This window comes from Drosophila simulans, chromosome 3L (genome assembly GCF_016746395.2).
Source record: "Drosophila simulans strain w501 chromosome 3L, Prin_Dsim_3.1, whole genome shotgun sequence".
NCBI lineage: Eukaryota > Metazoa > Arthropoda > Insecta > Diptera > Drosophilidae > Drosophila > Drosophila simulans.
This window is the reverse complement of record NC_052522.2, coordinates 14,200,869-14,225,242: the sequence shown is the minus strand read 5'-3', so window position 1 is coordinate 14,225,242 and position 24,374 is coordinate 14,200,869. Positions and strand designations below refer to the sequence as shown.

At 38.5% G+C, this 24,374-nt stretch overlaps 1 protein-coding gene across 4 annotated transcripts in view; it reads left to right on the top strand.

Moving 5' to 3' along the window:
• LOC6738036 overlaps positions 1-24,374 on the top strand; it is a 111,384-nt gene that overhangs the window by 60,423 nt on the left and 26,587 nt on the right. The window contains exon 1 of one of the 4 annotated variants that reach the window (XM_016169556.3): positions 15,326-15,696. The exons of the other annotated variants lie outside the window; for them this stretch is intronic. The gene's annotated coding sequence lies outside the window, so the exon portion shown is untranslated. Of the gene's footprint in view, positions 1-15,325; positions 15,697-24,374 lie in introns of those variants that run through there. 4 annotated transcript variants of the gene reach the window in all.

Below are 24,374 nucleotides of genomic sequence, written 5' to 3'. Positions count from 1 at the left end.
GAAAACGTTTGTATTTGTCTGGCTGCAGATCTTTGAGCTGAAGTAATCGATCTTGGCAGAGATATGCCAACTGAGTTATGAGCACAAAGCTATTTTTGGAATGCTTTTAGTGTTCCTAAATGATTGTGATCGAGATAGCAGAATTTTCATAATATTTCACAGAAAACAATATTGCTTATGAGCACTGAAATTGGTATAAATATCAGCTTTACAAAAGAGATAAAAAAATCTTTCTTCGACAAACCACTATATTTAAGCAAATGAATATCTTATTTATATGAATCTCCATTTAATATTTATTTGCTATAAGTAGTATCTCAATCTATGTCGAGATTTTATTGAATTGAATATTTATTTTTGACCATAACATATTTTAGAGATATTGATAACCAATGTGATATTCTTAAAATTTATTGAAGAGTGCACTGTAACATCGCTTCTTTTACGGATCTTTTCCCGCCCCATCATCATCATCATACCATCGACTTGGACTAGGCATTCAACTAATCAGCCACAGAGCAAAAATTATTGCCATTTTTTACGCGCTGCTTCAAACGCGGCAGAAACCGCAGCCACCAACAAACATGGAACTTACAGCACTCGTACACTGAACACAATAAAAACAGCTTTTCAAATAGTCGACCCATCAATCACAAGCAAGAATACATTTTTAAGTTCTAACATTAATTCTTTGTTTGACAGATAAAATATATTTTTCGAAATACTAAATTTAATATTATCTCATTACAATTTTATTAGCTTTTGGCATAGTGTAGCTGTTGTTGTTTCGGTTGCTATTATCTGAAGTTGCTGTTGTTTCGTTGCTGGCATGCCAACAGGCTATCCACCATTAGGCCATAATCATCATCACACACGCCTTGGCCAAGGCCAGAAACCTAAGCCCAAAACCCCAATCCCCAAGCACCGATCCTCTGCTCGAGGAGTGCCAAATGCCTTTTGTCTATGAGGAGGAGGGATAAGACCTCTGGAGACGAGGGGACCGGATCGAAGGCAACTATTTTTAAGTATAGGTTTCGGTTTCATTGTTGCATTTCTTTTTGCGTTTATGAAATTAATGAACAGCTTGGCCGATCCTCCTTGGCTCCCTCTTCATTCTGGTAAACAGATTGCGGAGGCCGAGGAAAAAAGTTAAGGCGGTTGCATCATTTTCGCTGACTCTTTTGTTGTTGCCCATTTATTGACCCGCATTTTTTCGGCCTTTGCGCATGCGCAATTTGTTCAGATTGTTCAGACCCTCGAGCCCATCAGCTTCATACAATTGAAATGTAAACAACGTCATCGCTCGCACATTCCATTTGCCTCTCTTTTTTTAACCAATTTTTTGTGCCTTTGATTACTTCACACATTTGCATGTGTTGATCGCTGCTTCCTTTTTCGCACATTTATTTATTTATTTATCTTGCAATTATCCCACCATCAAAGTCTCATGAGCAGCTCTCAGTTTTATTTTCAATTTTCAGTGCTTAAGAGATATTTTTAATGACATATTTACTCACTCTTGGTCTTTTCTGTTTTATTGCAGGTATGTGTGAAACTGAGTATTTGGATATTTATAGATGCTATGGCCCTTGCAGTTAGTGAGTCATTATTTTTGCTTAATAATAATTTTAAATATATGTGGAAAACATATTCTGAAGACCATATTCAGCTTAGCAAAAACCTCTACAAGTTTATGCTTTATTTTTGTAAGTTTGTTTAATAACTGTGACTTATAATGCTCGTAAAATTCTTAAAATGCCCTTTAAAATAATCCCTCCAGGCAGACATTATCCATAAAATTTAGCTAACATCGTTTCCTATAAGAACCATAAAAAGTTCACAGTCGCAAAAAGTTCAGTATCGTAAAAATCACATCATTAATAACTAGCAATCGATCATATTTTCCGAGTCCGCAGTTCCCACCCGTAGATGGCGCCCCAAAAGATTTATGTGTATCTTCAACTCATGAACTTTAGAGCGAAAATTTAACTGTCAGCCGACTTAGCCAAAATCCATGGGGGTGGACAGGGATTCCGGCGATCATCGGATGTGTTTTCGTATGCGGTTGCGGTAATTAGTGGGATTAATTGGTTTCGTGTTCGGTGTTTGGCCAAGACCTCACCTAGTAACCTCCATAAAACAATTAGAATCGACATAAAAGCTGCCATTTCAGTGCCCGTCGGAGGAACCAGAAATGACTCAAGTTAAGTCAAGTTAAGAGTGGCAGTAGAGGTGGGCTCCCAATTTGGTTGCAAGTCCAACTCGGTTCCAGTTTTCCAATGGGTTTGCTGTCAAACTGCGGCGGCTGCTACCGAGATTGTGGGCGTGACGACAGCCCACACTGACATCCAATTGGAAATATGGAAAAAGAGATAAAATACAAATAGCAAAATGAAAAACGAAAAGACCAAACCTAAAGCCAATAAGTGGCATTAGCCAAATGTGGTAAAACCATTTGGCAACTTGTTAATAAGCAATTGCACACCACAAATCAGTTGGAAGGTGCGTTTCATGACTCTATATCAGATACTCTAATAAAAAACTTTTTAATGACAATTTTTATTACTATATAACAATCAAGAAAATGAATTCTGTTTTTTTGTTTACAAATATTCCCATTTACTTTCCAGTCGAGCATTGGAAAGCTAACCAAAATTTAAATCACATAACTGGCGTTTGTTATTTATGCCTCCCGCTGTAAAAGTTACCATCGATATGTGTTAGATTTTCCGTCGTTATACAGCGAATTTCCCACAATCGCTTCTTAGGTGTGTTTTGACTTGGATTTCCTATTTTTTGTACCATTTGTCTGCGCTTCACTGACCACAAAGAAACCGAACCCAACCCAAACCCAAATCCAAACACAAATCCATAACACCGAGCCCCATATGCAAATATGCAAATTCTGCGGGGCGCTTACAAAGATAAGTGTGACAGCTGAGCGACATTTTGTTGAGAAATTATGGACAGTAGTTGGCCGTCGTGAACAAATAACAATAAATTCATCTGTGGGTTGGGAAGCAGGAAGCCTCTGTTTTTATTTTTGGTGGGGTCCTGTAACGCCCACTCCTGCTACTGCCACTCCCACTTCACTGCACGCCCACAGCCACGCCCCCGCAGAGACGTAATGATGTGCAAGACTAACTGCATTAGAAAGTCAGAGATTAAAGCTTAATGCATGTGGAAAGTGGCTGGGTGTGGAGAGGGGCAAATGCACAGAGGAATGATCCTGATGCCACATTGGGAAAATATATTGAAGGAAAAGATGAGAAATGAGTGGATACCTTTTCCTATTTGATAAACAAATTGTGTGGGCTGAGCCGACGTTCAAACCGAAATTGATTTTAATTTTGCTAGCTACATTTGTCGAATTATATTTATATTAATTTGTAAGTGTTCAAAGCTCTCAAACCCTCAGGTGAGACTTAAACATTTTTGTAAAATTGATTGTTAAATACATTCGGCTGTTCGCCACTATCTAAAAACATTTATGTATAATTGCATTTAATATCTTTAAGTCCATAAATCATGTTTAGAACTTTTGCCTTTCATATTTTGTCGCGCACAATTCCCACCAATATTAGATAAGCTCTCCCCCAAAACCAAACTAAACTGAAAGAAACTTGTTCAACCAAGATACAATTGATTAGCCTCGGGATTTCGACTTTAATTTAAAGCAACATTTCAATTTCCACCAACACTGACAGCTATCTCAATTGCCTGCCCGCTGCAGCAGTTGATATGCCATTTAGCTAACAACCGACTGTCAAAATATGCTTATTTATTGTAATAATAATTCATTTGATTAACTTGCAATGAAAAAAGCGAAACAAACCGAAAAACAACAAGCTAAACTCCCCATTAGCCTTTCTAAACCGTGGCCAGCCCACATCCCAATCCCCTGGAAACTCCACCATTAAAAGAAAAAACGCTCACGTTTAAGATGTCCAAAAAAATAGAGAGCGACTTCAATTGAACACCACCGGTTGACTACTGTGTGGTAAAAGAGCCAGAAATTGATGGCCAAAAAGAGCTAGACTATTTACAAAGTCATAAAATTCCGCAATAGCCGCAAAATATAAATACATCAACATTTGTATTAACGATTTTGGGATTAAAAATAATACATATGAGGTTTGAAGTAAGCACGACTACATTTTTTATAAATTTCATTACTTAAAGACATTCTAAAACATCAGTATATGCAAAATTCTGTTCAAAATTTGTGGTACTTTAATACTTGTTCATAATCTTTTATTTATTTCTTGAACCCATTAAAATTTAAATATTTTAATATTTTTTGAAGTGAACGTCTTGTGCAAATGATCCTATTTGCTAAATTAATCCCTCAAACGAACTTGATTTTTTAATACACTTTATACCCACATAAAGAGGCTTTCAAAATTAAACAAAACCTCTAAACTATAGCAGTGTTTGAAAAATATGGGAAGAAAATAGCCAAGAAGCCAACACTGGGAAAAGAGCTCTTAACAAAAAGAAAAGCACAGCCTCCGCCTGCAGCAGGAAAGGAAAACTCTTTGGATTTTGTATTTTATTGAGCCATTATTAAGTTATAAACACGCTGCTATTAATACAAACACAAATAAATATCGAACGAATATGTGTTGGTTTTGTCTTCGGTTTTCTCGGACAGTCGGAAGAGCCAAGTGAAAGGTTTCCCCATTTCCCAGTGCCAGGACTATGCTCGATTCGTGGAAAATGTGTGATAAATAAATATTAGACCATGCTGGATATTCTGTAAGCTCTGCTAGTGGGCGCAACATTTGGCTGTTGTTTTTATAGCCCGCTCGCTTCGTTTTAATGGCCCATTTCGAATGGAGTTGCCAGGTTTTTCTTGTGTCAAGTGGGCGGCCACCGAGGGGTGTGGCCCCGCTTTTCACAGTTCAATTTGTGAAGCATCATTTCGCCGCTCTGATTTGGGCTTCGATTATAGCGTGAGCCCATCAAAACTGAAAAAACAATTAAGCGAAAGGATTTTCGAAAGGGCAGAGTCCAAGCACATGTTCAGAGATTGTCACTTAGCACACAGTGGGATAGCCAGTGTATTATAGTAAATGTTTTAGTTATGATTTATAATGTTATAAAATCCATCTGTTACTCTGCAATAAAATGTTAAAGTGTAATTAAAAGTATACAACATTAATTTGTAACTTAACATATCTACGCCTTAAGTGAGGAACACTAATACTTACTAATACTTAACCGGAATAATGTGAGAAATCGTGGCCATTTTTATAAATTGCCTTCAACTGTCTAAGCGCGGCAATTTGTTTCCGTTAAGTCCTGCAAGTTAAAATGGCAAACGGAAAATGCCTACGAAAACGCTTTTATGACCATTTTCATTTTCGTGTTTGCGAAACATTACCATAGTGCAGGCAGCCGCAGATTCAGTCGGAATGGAGCCGAAACATTTGGCACACTGAATTTAAGAACCATAATTTGCCGTTAGCCGCAGGATAAGCCACGCAAATTTATCATGAGAAAAAAGGCAGAGCGAAAACAGCAACAAATAAAATGTTGAGAAGTGAAAATGAAAATCGCGCAAAGTGCTGAGGGGAGAACAGATAGTGTGAACAGAGATGCCAGCAAAAAAGAAAAGCGTGAAAATTGTTTAGTTTTGCACAACATTTCTGTGAGAATATGGAGGCTAAATCTTATGCTACTGTCAACTCTTTATTCATAGTAACTTTCAGTGTTTAATAATTAACAAAATATACTCTTTGATCATTAAGGAAATTTTGTATCTGAAAAACATTACCAAAAATGCATAAACAGCACAAAATCTAAATTTTTAAAACTACAAATGAAAAAGCTATTAAATGTAATATAACATTTTTAAGAGTTAAGTTTGAAAATATGTGAAATATATATTCCTACGAATTTGTTAAACTTCTTACTTATTCCAGTCTTGGCCTGAATGCCAGCTTCATTTGGCAGCACTGTTATAGAGATTCCGAGGGACATTTGTCTGGCCGTTTTAGTCTATAAATTACAGTCGCTAGTCAGATCTTCCCCCTCTATTTCACTGGGCTTATAATCAGAATTTGCGCTTTCACACGCCGAAGGGAGAGGGGTTTGCAAGGTGGGGGTAATGTGGGGACCATACACATAGCGAGGGAGTGGGGAACAGACCGCAGTTCCGCTCGTTATCTCGCTGACACAATCAGCGGGGCCAACTTGGGGCCAATGCTTCTAAAACTAGGCTTAGCCCGCTGTCTGTGTGGAGTTTTTTTTTCGAATTTTTTAGACATTTCTGATAAGCCATCTGCTCCAAATTCTTTTTTCTTGCACTTTGTTGCCGCTTTATTTTTTGGCGCTTCCTTTTTATTAGCTGATGATAAAATGCTTCTAAGCACGAGGGCAGCATGCATTTCATAGACATCTCAAATACTAATGCTGGGTTAAATATATTAAAAATAAAATATGCATAAGTGTATTTTAAGAATTGCAAAATTTTAATATTTTTAAAATTTTTTTTGATAATTTAACAAAATAGGTACATTTTTATAAATATATACATTATGAAATTTAAAAATTTTTCATCTACATATTGTAAGGTTTTGTTAAACATAATATTTGCAAGCGTTTGCCGCTATTTCTCATGTTTAATTATCACGCTTACGGCTCCGTTTTCATTTTGGTAATAAAGTGCATATTAAAGGAGAAAACTTAGCAATCTCCCCTCGGCAATTGAAAGTTGATGCCGTTTGGTCGATCAGCCCATTCAATGCTTATCAACTGCCATTTAAACTCGCATTTAGACTCATTGTACAATCTCCCAACTGTCCTGGGCAGCAGATTTAACTCCTTTTTATGCAGCTATTGCTGCAGTTTATGTTTTCCCCTTTTTTTTTTTGCTTTTTACGCTGGGTTCTTCGGCGGTTTCCGCGGTGTCTTTTTATCGTTGGCGTTCATCTGCCTCATTTATCATCATCGAAAATGTTGAAGCGTGTTGAGTTCGGTTTCGTTTCGAGCGCGCTCTTTACTTTTTTTTATTATTTTTTGTCTTTTTTTTTTTTTTTTTGTTTGGACAGGCCAGACTGCTGACCCACATTCCCCCCGGCCCGCCCCCTCAATTGTACCAACAATTTGGACTTCCTTGTGAGCATTCAGTGTTTTTTTCTTTCGATTTTTTCAGCTTTTTTGGTTGCTCTGCTGTCGCTTTTCGGTTGATAAATATATGTTACACTTTTTTACTGTTATTGCCGAACCGCATGTGGTTTTTGGCATTTCTCCTGGCTGGCTTATGCTTTTTGTACATCTTGTTGCTGGCTAAGAGGCGACTGCAACTCTTCCTTTCGAAATGCATTCGCTGCCCATTAATCGTTGCGTCTTGTTTTCTAATTAAACTGCGGCCGCACTAAGCACACACATGTGGGTGTCTTGTCTTCCGCTGTCCGGGGTAATTATTCTACAAGCAGAATTATTGAAATGGAACTTTTACTTTGCACGGACCTAGTAAAACATATATCCCGCCGACTTTCGACAAATGCCAGTGTTTCTCTTTCTGTCCCCACTAAGTGGGCCAATTAGAGAGAGTGAGAATCACACGAAGCCAGCCAGTTGGTGGGGGTCCAAAAATTGTTCAGATGGGGCATTTTGTGTGGGCCTGGGCTTGGGTGGTCGACAGTTACCAGGGTGCTAATGGACCGATCTCTGGATCGTGGATAATAACCCTCTACTGGAGGCCGAAATTTGTGGGAATTCGAAAGGAATGTAGAGTTTTTGTATAGAAAATAAGGGGCACTTTTAAGGAAAACAGCCATCACATAATTTCAAGATGATGAGGTAAATAAAAAAATCATTTTGACATATAAACCCATTAAACATCTAAAATAAAAGTATATTGATATATTTAAAGGATTTAATAATCCTTTCTAATTTACTGATCCATTTATCCCAAACACCCCTCCAATTCGACTAGAAGGAGTTACCCTGAATCAGCCCCTGCAAGCAACATATCTAGGTATCACCCTGGATAAACGGCTCACCTTTGGGCCGCATCTAAAAAACACAGTAAAAAAATGTGGCCACAGATCACAACAGCTGAGATGGCTCATGAATAGAAGGAGCACTCTTTCGATGAGGTGCAAAAGAGCTGTGTATGCGCACTGTATCGTACCGATATGGTTATACGGGATCCAGATTTGGGGAATTGCAGCCAAATCGAATTATAATCGTATCCAGGTGATGCAAAATCGCGCATTACGACAAATAACCAACTGCCCCTGGTATGTACGTAACTCTACACTCCATAAAGACCTCAATATTCACACAGTTGAGTCACAAATTGGGAGACATACAAGTCGATATAGTGACAGATTACTGAGCCATAGCAGTCTTCTTGCAAGACGTCTCATCCCCGCTCGACCTCTAAGAAGACTTAAACGGCAAGGCTTCGCCAAGACAATTGGGCAGCAGTAAAAACTCTTCATTTATGTTCCTACTCCACTTACTTTATTTTATAGTGTTTGGTAATTGATAAGAATACTTCTCCACACTGTGATGTTAAGATACAATATTATGATGTACGGATTCTTCACTTAATAAATATTAATAAAAAAAAAAAAAAAAAAATTCAAAAACAATTCCTGGCCTTGATTTCCTTGAATTTTCCTTTGAGCACCACTTTCCCATGACCAAATCCATTTGATGGCCTCCTCGGTTGAAGTCACGCTCGTTTTTCTGCAATGAACTAATAAAAGGCAAAGGAAACTTTAAGGGGAAACAATAGCGAGGACCAGAGATCCCTAGGAGACTGGTGTCAGGGCTATTTTGCAAATCCCTATGTCGACCCACACTGCGGCATTCCACGGCAACCATTCCATACGATTCCATAGCCATTCCGGAGTCACGACACCCACAGTCAAGGTAATTCCCAGCCAAATTTCAGCATTACTCGAAAATAGTGTTTTACCTCTTTGGCTCCCCGTCTCTTTTCATCTGTCAGTGGTCCGCGTCACGTGTGTGCATATTTATTAGGTCATCTAATTGTGTTTTCCATTTCCACAGTGCTGTGGCACGGACATGCAGCGGATTTTCCCAAACGGTTTTCCCACACAAATACACACGTTTTTTTGCTTACTTTGTATTTTCCATTTTCAACGAGTTTTTTTCCTTTTTCCTGCCATTTCGGTACCCTGCCGAAAAATGTGAAATTGAGTGCAGCAAAAGGCCGATAGTTGTTTAACTGAGTTATTGAATCGTTGATGGTTTCAATTAAAGCATCCGCTCTATGTGGCGATTCAAACCATTTTTAAAAAACACCTACATTTAGTTTGGAACTGAGCCCTTATATTTATAGTTTAAGTTCTAAGAAACTATTATCTTAACCACGACTAATTTTATATTTTAAAGAGGATCCAAATTATTTATGGCAAGCTCGTATTTTTAATGATCTGGTAATTTTGGTTATTTTTCTCAGTTGTCAAAGAATTACAGTTCCACTTCCGTTTCGTCCAACAAACTGCCACTTTTCAGACACAAACAACCTGCTCATTCTTGACCTAACTGAAACCCCAATTTGTTGCTGGAGGTGCGACCACCTACAACAATTTTGGTAAGACGAGACCCCAGCTGCAAGAGCTCACTGGCGACTTTTGGCCAAGAACCCACGTCATACCAGCTGGTGGCAGTTGCCACGCCCCCCGACCCCTCTACCCACCTCCACACCCCTTTTTTGACAGTGTTGCGACCCAACAAATAACACGACATGTGAGGCACACACCTTCTAAAGCGAGAAAGTCTTAGGTTACACATGCACCCACATGAGCACCAGAACTTTCTGTCTCTGTCTTCTTTTAGCCGCTTTCCTGATTGGCGCTTGTTGAATTAAATAACTGTTGTTTTTTGGTATCTGGTAAGAAATATTAAATGCAATGCATGTAAATCTAATAAGTAATGTATTTTTTTAAGACATGTTATGAAAGTAAATAAATACTTAAATAATAATTATTAATATGGTAACCAATGAACTTGATTTAATTGCACTAAAAACTAAATGTGTATTCAACTCATTAATACATTTTTAATGGATCGAGCGAATTGGATTTTTCGATAACATCATGATCCTTACAGTAGTGTCGTGCGCGTTGTGGAGTTTCCTCTTCGTGCATACGATCGATCAACCACCTCGGGCAGAAATGAATCCATGGGCGAAGACGGGAAATCGGGGAACGCATTTTGCAAATTTTGGGACACCGGCACTCAAATTACAGTTCATTGAGCGATCTGGGCAGCGCAAACAAGAGCAGCCCCGAAGAATCTCTCCTCGACACTTGACGGACTTCCTGACCCCATTTCCTGCAGCTGCAAGGAGAACCTTTTACCCAGCCCCATCCTCTTTTCGACTCTCTTTGTACACAGGACAAAAAAATATATGATTAATTTACATTATGTTGGATAGCAACAATATTTATAATCGAAATTTATGTTTATTTTGTTTTAGTGTAGTCTTGTCTTCCCTTTCATTTCGCTCTTGATAAATGAAGAGGCTGAGTTTCGTTTTTGGCAAACATTATTATATAGCAGTTACTCATATTCTGGCCACTTTTGTTGTGACAGTCAAGTGCTTGTCCCTTTCTTCGTACCACCCGCCGTCTCTTTCTCGGCGCACAGCCTGTGCCTTTCGAACTGTGTGCTTCAGTTGAGTGAACATCATGTCCCCATGTTGTCGTTTTGGGGTCCTCATCATGTGATTTATGAAGCTAAAGCGCTAAAGTGTTTTATTTTCATCGGGCACATTTTTCCAGTACCCCTCCCCCGGTCTTTTTCCCTTTTGTCCCATCATTTATCTTTCCTCTACCTACTTGTCGGCACTTGGCCGAGAACATTTCACTTTTTACCCAAGAGCTAATTGCAACTGCTGCTGGGTTGTTGCAAGTTGCTGCTGGTCTGTTCGGAGCAGCAGGTTGTTGGTGGCCGGTTGCCGGGGTGTTGCCTCATATCATAAATCTTCAAACACTTTCACCTCCATTCAGTCCTGCTCATTTACGCACTGAGTTGTTGTCCTTTTCCTGCGACAAACTCATTAGCAAGTCGCGACGCATTTAAAGTGTTTTTCCTCTTTTCACATAAATTGCCGGGAAAGTGCAGTGAAAATGGGAACAGGAACAAGAACAGGTAGAACTGAATGCGGCAAGGTCGTGGCACTAACCTGCTATTCATTCATGCCGATATCATCCGCAATTTGTCACACTTGAACACTGGGTTTTATGGCTCGGGGTCGTAAATAAAACTGTTTCCAGATTTGTCTGATTTTGGCCAGATATGTGTGAAATGAATTTGAAATAAATCAGGGATAATGTGTTGTTCCTATAAGTAATAATAAATTTTGTTGCAAAGACTAGCGAGATTCGAACATACTATTCAATTTATCAAATATAAAACGTTTTATCACAAATTGGCATTAAACTCATGCAAAGAAATTATAAAAATCCACTAAGGACTCGAGTGCATAACTTTCTTATTTAATTCACCATTAACCCTGCAAGTGATTACTATAACCTCTTTAACAAAGTTCCTGCCGTAATTATTGTAATCAAGTGTAATCAAATTAAAGTCCAATGAAACTTTGGTAAGGGTGCAGAGATAGGTCGAAATTTTTGTTTAAAGTACGTTTTGAAGTTAACTCAAGTTCTCCCCCTTCCGATTCCTCGCTCCAGCAGGCTATACAATTTATTTGCATTTAACCTGCTTTCACTTGGCCATTGCCATGTCATGACCAACCGGCAACTGCTGCCAACTGTTGCACATTCAGCCAGCCAGGCTAACGGACACCGGACCCACGGACGGACGACCGCACCAACGGACGGACTGACGGACAGCGGTCTGGCGACCCGGACAGGCGAAAAACACTTCTACTTCAAATGCGGTTTTAGATTCCGTGTGGGTGGGCAAAGTGAAGAGCGCGAAAATATATGCAAAGCTGTAGATGTACACTTAGAAAACTAGAAAAACCTAACTCATAATCCAAATACATGACCATTTTATTTTTTATTTCTGATCTGCTAAGGTTAAATCGATCTCTGAACTATTTTGTTCAATCAGATTAACAAATTATCAATTTCATTGATTGTGTGGCCCACTCATTTTTTCTCAGTGCTGGCACATACGTTTGCGGCCAAAGGTGTGCACCGGCATTGCGTTTTAATCTCTCAATTCAAATTCCAACTGGCGTCGTTCGTCTGCCGTCCTCGCTTCTGCGGCTTCGGTTAAGTGGGAAGACAAAGTAGAGTGGGCGGAGAGTGTGGGAAAGAGGAAAAGTGCAAAAGTGGGAGGTGGCAGCAACGGTTAGCGGTCGCTGGTTTTTGGCCACTTTTATTTTTCGGGGGCGAAGTGCTAAAAGCCAACACAAAAGTTAAATTGGTTTTCATTCATCGTGCGATTCCTGTGGCAGATCAGCATCAATTGCTTTTTCAAACAAAAGTTCCCTAATCTAAGCCGTATACTGTTAAACAGATACATTCCATAATAGCGGAAAGGATTATAGTATTTTCTTATTTAACCATAATAAAATGGCCCGATATTTTTTGAAAACATGTTTTAAATTACTGTTCTTAAATAAATGTTCAATGGCCTCGTCCATGAATGAATTCAATCCATACAGTCCTCTTCAATTGCTACAATTTTGCCCACCAACTTTTGCTTTTCCGACTGCAACGTGATGAAATCTAGTTTAATTTCCCGCACGCGTTGAGCTGATTTTCGCCTTAAGACCCACACACAAAATATGCAAAAAAAATAAAGCCCCCTTAAATGCGGTATGCGAAATTCGATTTGCGATTTCAATATCCTGTCGAGGGGAGAAAAGAGGGGAACAAGTGAAAATCGGTTGTGGCATCAATCAGGCTTTGATTTTCACATGTCAAATATTGGCGATGAACATAAATTCAAATCGCAAAAAAAGCAGGAAAACACAGTTGCCAACTTTCTAGCGGCAACATTCTCATTCAAATGATTTCGAGCGTGATTTAGCGATCCCCATGCGATCGGCCGCTCGATCAATCGATCGATCGATCGAGATCTTGTTCTGTCCGAGAGTCCAAAGGTTTCTCTCAATCGCCGTCCTTCTTCGCCCGATTCTCCCCGTTGCGAATTTCAGTGAGTTATCGCCGCGACACAATCACTTGTCATAAACATTAATTGAGCGTGAAAATCGCCAGAGAGTAATCATAATAAAGATGGATCGCTTTCAATCGCAATCCGATCGCTTCCCCAAAAGAAAGAGAAAGACTTGAGACTGTAGACTGTAGACTGTAGACTGCATACTGAAGAATTCGGGGGCTGTACGGGGAGAATCGGCCTTTGGCACCCCATTAAAAAAGGCGAAATTGGGTCAGAATGCCGTCTGCTCTTTTTCTCCTTTCATCCTGTTTCGACTTTTTGTCTGTGGATCGTGTGTGGATCGCATGTCGCTGGCTTTTTACTTTCAATTGTGACCTGCTTTGATCGATCGAACGATCGATGCCTGCCTTTTGATCATAATCGATGATGTTGCCAAAAAAAACATATTTATGTATACGAATTTAAAGGCACTGCCAAAACTTTTTAGTATAGTGTGCAACTTGTCAACGAATCCTATACAAAGTTAAAAAAAAAAACCAACAGTCCTAACAAAATCATGGCCATTTGACGAATAATCTTTTCATAAGATTTATTTGACGTTTCATCTCATTTAATTTATAATACATTTTACTGGGGTTAAAGACACGTGCTTAATACCAAATGTGACTTTGAAATATACATTTTTTTCGGTGCAACATTTAGTTGTTCCTTGAACTGGGTCGAAATTTCTCTGGCATATGTTTGTTTCCTGTTGCCCACTCTTACCCCCCGATCGAACCACCTTTGTCGGACTTCTTCAATATTTTTTATTTTTCTCCGTTTGTGATGTCTATTTTTGAGTATTTCCTTTTGCAGCGAAGCTGCGCCCACTCGATGGCCACATGTTGCATATGAAATTTATGCAAATCAGCGGACAAGGCGAAGAAGCTGCCAATAAGCCAAGCATAAATTACATTACCAAGATCCTTTCCGCCGTGTATTAGCATATAACCTGAACGGGGAGATTCGATTTGGATCTGCCAGTTCCACAAGCAAATGTCTTCATCGCGATCCCTCCCCCAAAACCCCTTTTTCCACACCACCGTTTAATTTTCTCGATCTGCTGTGTCTGTCATTTTTTCCTGACACAATTACTGCAACCTCTCTGCATTTTATGAAACAATTCAAAATCTTCTCAGGCTTCTGAAGAGTCTTCTCTGACAGAGGCGAGCTGTTTCCAGTCTTCTGCTCTCATTAGCCGCCAGTCGCGAGACTTTATTAAGATAGTTCATATTTTTGCGATTATTAGTTCGCTTCTGAGTGTGGGAATTGTGGGAGATGCACATGAAGCGAAAAATGAAGTGTGCAAAAGACTCTGGAAATGATTTGAATTCTTCTGGGGCACTTTTGGGACTTTCTATGGCCTACTATACCCGGAAGTTTGTCAGCTCAAGTGCTGGAAATAGGAAAACTATAGCCCTCTAATTTATGATTAGCAGGCATTGCTGGTACAACGGTTCATTCTCTTAATTATCACAGTTTTCTGGCCGTAATTAGCGGTTACAATGCAGTGTTTCGTCAAAGAAGGGTACTGGAGTTCTCTTAAACTAAAGAATTTGTTTTGAATCTGTGGTTCTGAAGGAGTAGAGTATAGCTCCGACTTAAGGTACAAAGGTCATATAATCATTTTGTATCACTTAATCATTATAAGTTTAATAAATATAAGTCGAATTTTTATATACATTATTGAAAGTTACTGCCTGCAACATATTCAGCAACATTTGCTTAGCAACACGAACTCCAGCTGGCATCATGTCGCTCCACAGAAAGAAAATATCTTAGGGTGATTAAGATTAAAATATTTATTTTCATTGTGTATGCATTTTGAAATCTAATATTACTGGTATAAAAAAAATATATTCGTTCGGTTTGTCCGGTTTTGATCGAGGGTTATGGTGAACTGTTAGAGAAGCGTATTTAATTAATATGATCTGACAAAATGTGTTTCTTCTAATCTTTATTTATTTATTTATATAAAGCAAATATAGACTTAAATATACTATAAATTTGTAAAATTAATTTCTAAAAAACATTTTTTTGTGTGTGCTCAACCTGTTCTCAACTTGCTGATCGAGAGTTGGCTCGTGCTCTCTTTTTTTCTCGATGCTCTGCCGCTATTAATATTAAGCCGGCTAACCGGCTTTTCTCTCCCTCTCTGTGTTTACCTGCAGTTTGCAGATCTCCGTTGCGATCTTCGCTCCGAAAATTTCTCGCTGACATTTCATTCCGGCGCTGCAGCTCCGCGGTAACGGACGTCGATCTGTCGCTTTTCCGCGTGCGTTTTTCGCTTTTCCACTGTATCCTTAAGTATTTACGGAATTTACAAGTGCCCAATCGGAAAATATACAGCCTTGAAACCATATTTATAAATAATTGAAACTAGGACGAGAATGCAAGAGCATCGCAAATACAATGAAATGTTAATTACCTATATATAAAAAGCATTTAATGTGTGATAGTTTTTAATAAAAAAAAAGTTTAAAATGTGTTTGCTCGTCTAATCGAACATTTAAAAAATAACATTTTATGCAAGATAATAAGTAAAGCTTGATTACCTAAAACACCTTTGGCGTAAGTAATAAAAAAGAGTTCATTAACAAAAACATTTATATTTAATTTTAGTTGAATTAAAAGCCGTCATGACATTTAAGCTTTTGTGTTTGTAAGCAAGTGCTTTAATATTTTCTGTTTTTTTTTTTATTTTTTTTTTTGTAAATATCAACAGATGTTATTTCGCATTTATCTAATGATCAGTATAAGTCTTATCTCCAAAATCAAATTCAAATTTTTCGAAATAAACTAAATATACGCCTTAAACAAGAGTTGATTAATCATTGCCAGCATTTTATATTAATCAAATGTAAATCCGAATATTATCTCTCGATCGATTAGATTGCATCTAGAGATATGGATTTTACGCCTCAATGAAATGGAAGTTCCATTAACATAAAAACCACACTTTGCCATGTGGAATTTATGAATATTTTCGCCTGAGTTTATGTGTTTCATTTAATTCCGATCCATTTATTTTGTTAACTTTTCGCGTGGGCGTTGGTATTTGTGTTGTTATCTGATTTATGTCGGACAGGGGGCATACAAAAGTTGACCGATAATTTGAAATTAACAACGACTATGGAAAAATTCCCCGACCCGGAGAAATAAAGGTCCAAAACAACGTTGACCTCGTTTTAAAAGGAAAGACACCACAAGAAATAACTGCAATTACGCAAGTGACGTAACGCAGCGGACATAAATGTAAGTGTAAGGCAATGGCACACGACACAGCGAAGAAAGGGAGAAAAAGAGAAAGACGCGGCAATAAAGCAATTAAAATGTCATTGAAGTGGCCGAGAGGGAAATGGGTTATAAAAACGGATATGAAGGCATAGATACAGATACAGATTCGGCATAAAGATTACCAAGGCCTTTAAATCATAAAAACTTTTTTCGGCAGTGGGTGGGTAACTGCAATTGTCGGGAAATTAGGCCTTACTATGGGGAACTTGAAAAGTTGGGGGCAAAAAATAAAAGTCGGCTTCGTTTGAACGGTCAAAGGTACTAAGTAAACTGAAAAAAAGAAAGATAAAGGTAAAATAGCGCGAGTTGATCAAATTTTCCACTGACAATATTTCTTTTTCTTCCTGGTTTGACTTTGGTCAAACTGTTGGAGTAAATGTTTGCATAAAGTTGAGTTGTTTGCTCGTCACTTGATGTTCCGTTTCACTTGCCCTTTGCCCTCCCGCTCGCACTTTGTTTTCAGTGCCCGAGATTGCATTTACCGATTGCTGATTCGGTTATCCAACCGTTTCCCTCGGTTTTCCAAGAGTTTTCCCAACCCCCTCCCCGTTCAGCTTGCACCATTCTTCTCGTGTTTGTTGTGATTTGAGATACGTTGTGAGAAGTACAAATAGCGATAGCTGGATAAACAGATAGATGGATGTTTGGAATTCGTGTGCACAATTGAGTCCCTGTTCAATTCGAGATTGTGCAGAAGATTGTGTCAAAGGATGATGGGATGATTGAATGCTGCTTGGCATTGGATTCAGGGTGTTATTTTGCTTGAGTACATTTAAACAGTTCCTATTCAGTCGCCTGAAAAAAACTAAATGTTTAATGTAAGCAGAACTTTTTATTTTTGTACTGTTCTACACATTAAATTTTATTTTACGCAGAAATTACCAAAAGGATTCAATGGGCCTCTACAACATCTTGTAAATAATTTCTCTTCATATAATATACCGAACTGCTATATATTATTCGTGTGCCACAATTTTTTCACTTGCAAACGGTCCCATTTCACATGTCTGGCCTGTTTTCATTTTTCAATTTCAAAGATATATCCTGTCTGCGCTATAAAACACTTCCATACCAGAAATCGACCGCATAAAATAAATACTGACCGTTGCAATTCTATAGAAATATCCCCCGAAAGAGCGAGACAGCTCAATATTTTGACAGCTCCAACGGAACCCGAACTCAGACCCAAAAAAAAAAGAGGAAAGAAAACTGCATGGCAAACAATGGCAAACAATTTTTATGCATTTATGCAAAAAGCACACAGTGCAACCAAGCCCAACCCCCTTAACCCCTGTTCACCCACTTGTGGGCAGCTGTCAGAAAAGTCACACCAGAATTTTCTGTTTCCCTCAGACTCTTTCTCACTATTTGCTGCTGTCAAAGAACTGACGTTCGGAATTATTTATGTGTGGCAGGCAAAAGAAGGAGAAATATTAAACAAAAAATACCAAGTTAAGGAATGTCATGGAATAACAAGTTAACATGTTGAAGAATATATTTAACAGATCAAAGTTTTTAGAAAATCTTGAATCAAAATTTCACTTAATTTAAAAGTTAGAGCTCGAATTCCACGTCTGGTGTAAGGTTTGCATCTACGCTACGTCTCAAAGCCGACGACCTTCAGTCGAGTTTCAAACCGTATATAATTTGAAGACTAGTGATTATTTCATGTTTTTCTCGCCAACACTTGTGCCCCTCGCTTTTCAAGTTTACGTTTCATAATTACCGCACATTAAAGCCTCAGTGCGTGGCTAGAGAAGGAAAAGAGTGTGTGGCGGGTATGGAGTATCTTTTCGCCCATATTCCATTTGCAGCTACGGCTACTGTATCTCAAAGATTAAACTACGCCTGAATTTGCCACGGTGACGCCTCGATTCCCTATGTGGTCGTCTGGTCATTCACTTGTTTTGAGGGAGGCGATTCATACGTAAACAGATAAAGTGGATTGGGAAAAATAAGGGGGCGGCCTGTTTAGAATTTTTAATTGCGAAAACATCGCTTCCATCGCCTCACAGAGTTGCACTTTGCACAATTGACTTACTGACTGACATAATAGAAATGTCAAACGAGGCGCGCCGCTGATTTGACAACTCCATAGGGGAAACGAAAGAGATGAGGACACTACATGGACACAGAAGACGAAAGAGAGAACAACAGAGACTGACTGCTAGCTTGGTTGTTTGCATTCGTTTTAATTGATTTTAATTGTTGTTGATTAGAGTCGAAGTATGGGGCTTATATTGCTGGGGATCAGCATGAACTGAGATTTATAGGAAGCATTAACGGAACTATGTGTTAAAAGGAATAAAAGGTGTTTGTAGATAAATTTGGAAAGTACTGTTGTATCATAATTTTATTAAAGGTATAAAAAGTCATTAAAAGGCACCAACAAAATTCTATAATTATAATCAAAAGACAGGTCACTATAGTAACTACACTACCATTCATCTCCTCATAAAATGGAAGCAACTTAAAAATACAAGAATATATTTTGAAACTAGAAGACAATGAATCCAGCGTGTCACAATTTGTCCTAATCAATTGTTGACATTTTCCCGTAAAGCTCCTCTTGTCGAGTCAATGACCAGAAAAACAGCAAAGGTCAATGAAAGTATCTTTGAAAATGTTTCCAGCACTTCAAGTGCAGGGGAGTTCTGTTGCATCGATTTCTGTGGTTTGTAACTTCTTAAAGAGAGTCATATGTATAGTCTGCCATTCCATGTCAGTGGTCAGTTCGGTTTGTTATCCATCATTAGACGCAATTTGTTACCCAGGCTACGCCTTAAACATGACCAAGCAAATAAAACAATAATTCGAACCCAACTCGATTCGGTTCTAAAAGCATGACAAACAAAAGCAACAGAAAAAATGGTAAGGAAAAAATAATGCATAATGCATTCATTATAGAAAATTACAAAACAAGAAAAACTGTCAACACTTGAGGGGAGTTGGGCTGGAAAAGCGGTCGAAACTGGAACCAGTAGCAAGGAAAACAAACAGGCAGCGAGAAGCACTCGATAACCAGATCTCTCAACAGTTATCCCATAAAAGGGACCCAGCCTATATCTAGTATTTATTCAATCCCCAATTCCCACCAGTTCCCGAGTCCAGTCCCCCGCGATCCACACGAACTGTCAAAGACAAATGTCAAAATGTTAGCTTTGTAATTAGCTGGAAAGGAACAGTTGACAATTTGCAACTGTCAGGGTGACATTTGGGCAGCCCCGGCAGCCGAGGGTTAATGACACCCCGCCACACATGACAGCTCCAAAGTTTAAGTTAATTTTTCTTACAGATAAATATTTTTGAAATTTTACTTGGCTTGCTTGTATCTCTTGTCTCAAGTCGCTTGATCAGCCTTGAAGTTATTTGAAAAGCTATTTTTCGCTTTATTTTTGCCATTTGTTGTATCGTATTTCTGGTGGCAAAATGTCAAAACTATTTATAGTTGAGGAGTGCGTTCGAGAGCTTTGATATTGACTCGGATTGCGCTACTTGAAAAATAAATCAAAATTAAATTGGACAGATAAATATGACATGAATATTGTTTCCTCATAAGCAAAGTCGGTCAGAAAACTAATGAAGTCCGATTCACTTTAGAGTAAATGTATTGTTTTACTTATTTATGCCCATATACAGCTAAATTATACAAACATTTTAACACGATCCATACACTAAATGCCATATATATACACCGATTTACAACCGAAGCAAAATCTCATATAATTCAAAAGTGCAGTTTAATCAAAGGCACAACACCCTGCCACGAAATATCGTTTATCCAAAAGTGAAAGTTTCCCCCCAAGAATCTCCCGAATAGCTGTCTTTGGGGCATCTTTAACACCTCCGAAATGGACATCATTTGGGAATGATAGATCATTAAAATGAGCTTTTCTCCCTGTTTTCCGTTGCTCATTTTGTGGGAGTCAGTCACGACCTTCGGTTTTGGGAATGGTCGCCGCAGCAGCCAACTGGAAAAGTCATAAGTTGAAAGGTCGTGTGAATGACGGGAAAAGTGTTTAGGCGGATACCCAAAAAAAGGGAAAATAAACTGCATCGAAGTTCGTGTAAAGTTCCCAAAATGTTGGTTAAGGTTTCTACCCAACCCCTTCATTTGGTAACTGGTAGAATTGTGAGCAGGAAATGATTTATGGTTTTTGTGGGATGTGACAAACTTGGTTGGTAATCTTATTATAGTTTGGGGTTACGTTGTGTAAGATCATTTAGAATGTTTTCCAGTCGACTGAGCCGGATGGAAATGATAAGGCGAAATTACCGGAATGGGAAAGAGGTCTGGAAATTCAGTTAAATATGGTACTTCATTTAGAAGTTCTTGGTGTGTATATATTAAATATATATAATTTATATATTATAGTGTATATGTTATATATTTATATATAATATTGTTTGTTTTTTTTTCTTTTATTACTTCTTCTTTTTTGTTAAAGAAATTCTTATGCCTTTCTGAACCTCTTTCTATAAAGTTTTTCTCAGTTCTACGAAAAGTTAAGGCTAAAAAGCTTTCCACAGAATATTTCGATTGAATCGAATAATGTTTCTCATTTTCCCCGCTCAAATGTCATAACGGTTTTCATTTTCCAGCCCCCCATACCCAAAATCGATTCTTCCATCTAATATTTGACATGAGCTGACGAAAAGCATTTCCAAGATTGACTTCCAAACTCCCTCGAACAATCACTTAACGGTATTTATGGGGAAAGAAGAGAAGTGTTCTCTATGCAAACTAAGTGCCCCCAAAACCACAAGCCCCATCCTTTACCCTCACATACCCCCCTTAACCACTCTCAGGCGGCAACAACAAAAACGCACCCATCAAAAGGCGTTACAAATTTTGATTTCTTTTGAAAACCTGCGACGCCTGCCCAGAAAGAGAAAGAATTTGAAGAAAGGAAACCAGAGGGAGATGGAACCAAAGGTTAAGAGCAAGAGGGCGGAAGGTGCTGAGCCCAAGAAAAATATCAATTACAGCATAATTATGTGTGACGTAAAGAAGAATTCTGACAGAAATTGATTGATTTGTGGGGTGAAAAAGGAAAAGCTACCTCAAAGGCTTTCCTCTGAACTTTTGACACATCGAAGAAAATTCTTTTCGTTTGTCATCGTATAATTTAATTTTAAACGTTACAACCTCCCCCTATTTAAGCATTACTTCTCTTAACATATCCCATCTCTCCTTTTAATGGCCCATGCAACGGTAAAACATCTTTTTTAGAGGGAAAAAATAGGTGGGGATAACGATTGTCAAACAAGAAAAGATCTTTAGCCCGTAATTGCATATTAAACAGCAGTTAACCAAAAGTAAAGCTGTCTCTCTTCCGCAATCTTCTCTTGTTGGCAATTCTCCACACATTCTGACCCCTTCCTCCCAACTCCCTTCTCCATCTTTCTTCTTCAATGTCAATGTTGTGACCTTTGTTAGGCATTTTGTTTGCTTTTGCTTGCGGAATCTTTTTTATTATCGCCATCTCCCTCCCTCGCAATGGCGCATCTTTTTCTGATTCTTCAAGTACCGTTGTAATTGCTTGCTAAAGCTTCTCTTTTTAAAGGGAAAATCAATTGCATTGTTGCTGCAGCAGGGCAGTTGCCGTTAAATAATATTGCGCAATTTTTATTCAAGCATCCAAAAGGAGTAGAAGAAGCTCCACAAAAAAAATTATAGAAAGTTGCCCAACAAAAAAAGTGGAGGGTGAGGTGTGGATCATTCAATGATGAACGTTTTTTGTTTGTTCGCTGCTCAAGTTGAGTTTTTCGAGTTTTTTGTTAAGTTCATTTTTGTGGGATGCTGCTGTTAAAAGATTTGTAATGGATGGGCTGGAAAATGTACTCGGCAAGGTTCGATAGGGTTGTAGCGGAAAGTTCATGGACAAATAACGGTAATGGCGAAAAGATGATGTTAAAATGTTGAAATTAATTTGCGTTCACAAATATAATGGTTGCATTTGCAAACCATTTTTATTCCATTCCATTTAATGTTCAAATTCTTTTTTTAATAAACTTTCTTGGCAACTTTTTCTACACGCTTCTCGTTTTCACGGAAAAACGAGATCTCCAATAAAATCTTTGAAATTTCTCAAGTGCCAAGTCAAATACTTGATAAATAATAAAAATATTGAGGCTTATGAAAGCCAACGAAATAAACAAACTCAAACAAAACGGAAGTCGAACCAAAATCAATAAAGCATCAATTGGTAAAAGTGAGGCAAAGTTTAATAAACTTTCCAAGCATTCATGCTTAAAATACTCTTTTTCAAAGTTGTGGGTGAGCGGACTTCGTTGCATATTTTATTAGCTGTAAATTATATTAATGTGGCCATAAATTGAGAAGAAGCAAGCCCGAAACAAGATGCAAACAAATGCCAAACTGGGTTTCCAAAGGGGGAGTTGCATTTGCAATATGGCCGCAATGTGTGGCAACTGAGGACATTTGGAGTTGGGCAGTGTGTCGTCGCCGTTTTTCAGGCAAATGGTGGAGATTTTTAGGGGATCGGGGAGGTTTGGATGGGGTGGTGTGCCATGGGTGAAGCGTTGAAAAGAAATACACGAGCGTTAAATTTATTTAAGCCAAAGATAAGGCACGCTAAGCCATGGCCAAAAGGAATAAAGGCAAATCCAAATGCACTCGAAAAAATCTAATGAGAGTATAAGTTGAAAACGGAAAATCGTTCATTTAAGTTACTGCAATTTAGTCACTGATAATTCAATTATTTTCTAACTAATTTCCAACTAATATTAAAACTTATATAATATTAATATGATAGTCTGATTTCATTTCAGTATTTATTATAATTTTTATAATTAAAAGTACTAATATTTTCAAAAGTGCCATATTATCCCTCAGTGCAACTTTGACCACTGCTAAAAAGTGCCTATTGCATATATGCATAAAACACAATCCAGTAAAGCAATGGATGGATCGGCTAGGACGGGCTGTGGGATCGGGAGGAGTAACTCCTGCTGAGTGTGTTTCTATACATTTTTTGCAAGTGTGTGTGCTTGTGGGGACAACAAGTTTCCCGCAGCAGCGACAGGAACTAAATCACGTGTTTGTTGCGGTGCCCGTACTGTTTTTGTTGTATCTTCTAGCTTGACTTTGGCCAAGTCATGACGACAGGTTCAAGATCTTGCTGGGCAACTTTAAAGGCGATCGGCGGTTGGGGAGGGGGGGCTGGAAAATCGGGGGACTATGGGGAGTTTCGAACAGATCGTCAGGCTGCTTAGCAGCGGCTTACACATGTTTGTTTTGTCTTCCTCTGGCTTTTGTTGCAACTTACCGTTAGTTAGATGTATGCAACAAGCAGAAGAAGCCGAAGAAATCTCGTTGCATGTGGCAGGTTTTTAGTTGTTGCTTTCTCGATCGCCTGAAATAATATCTAATAATGCATATAATTTTCACATGCACTGCGAATCGCCAAGACAGAGGAGGATCTTCGGTGGAGAAGACCGAAAGGGGGGCAGGAACTATCGTAACGCGGCAGGGGATTCGATATCATTAAATATTATGACCAAATATTGCTGAGCGGCATTTTGAACTGAATTAGCCTCGATAGGGGATCAGCAAAAAGCCGCCATTTGTGGGATACACAAAGACAAAGGGGGATCACCTGGGAGAGTGTCTTATAAATAGCGATAATATTCAGCCATCGAAGCTCCACTTGTGGAGTGAGCGAAGCCAGCAAGGCGATGATGAGTGTCTGCGGAATATTGAAGCTCGGCTTAAGTATCGATAATTAGAAGTTCATCCGAGGATAAGAAAGACGTTTTTGAAATTGATTAAAGATTAAGAACTTGTAGATAATGGAGGATGATGTAATTGGTCAGAAACTTTAAACATTACTAAAAATATGTATGATGCATAAACGATTTTAAGATACCATGTTATAAAATATGTATATGAATTGTCGGAGGAAGCGAACAAACCATATTCCGCTTAA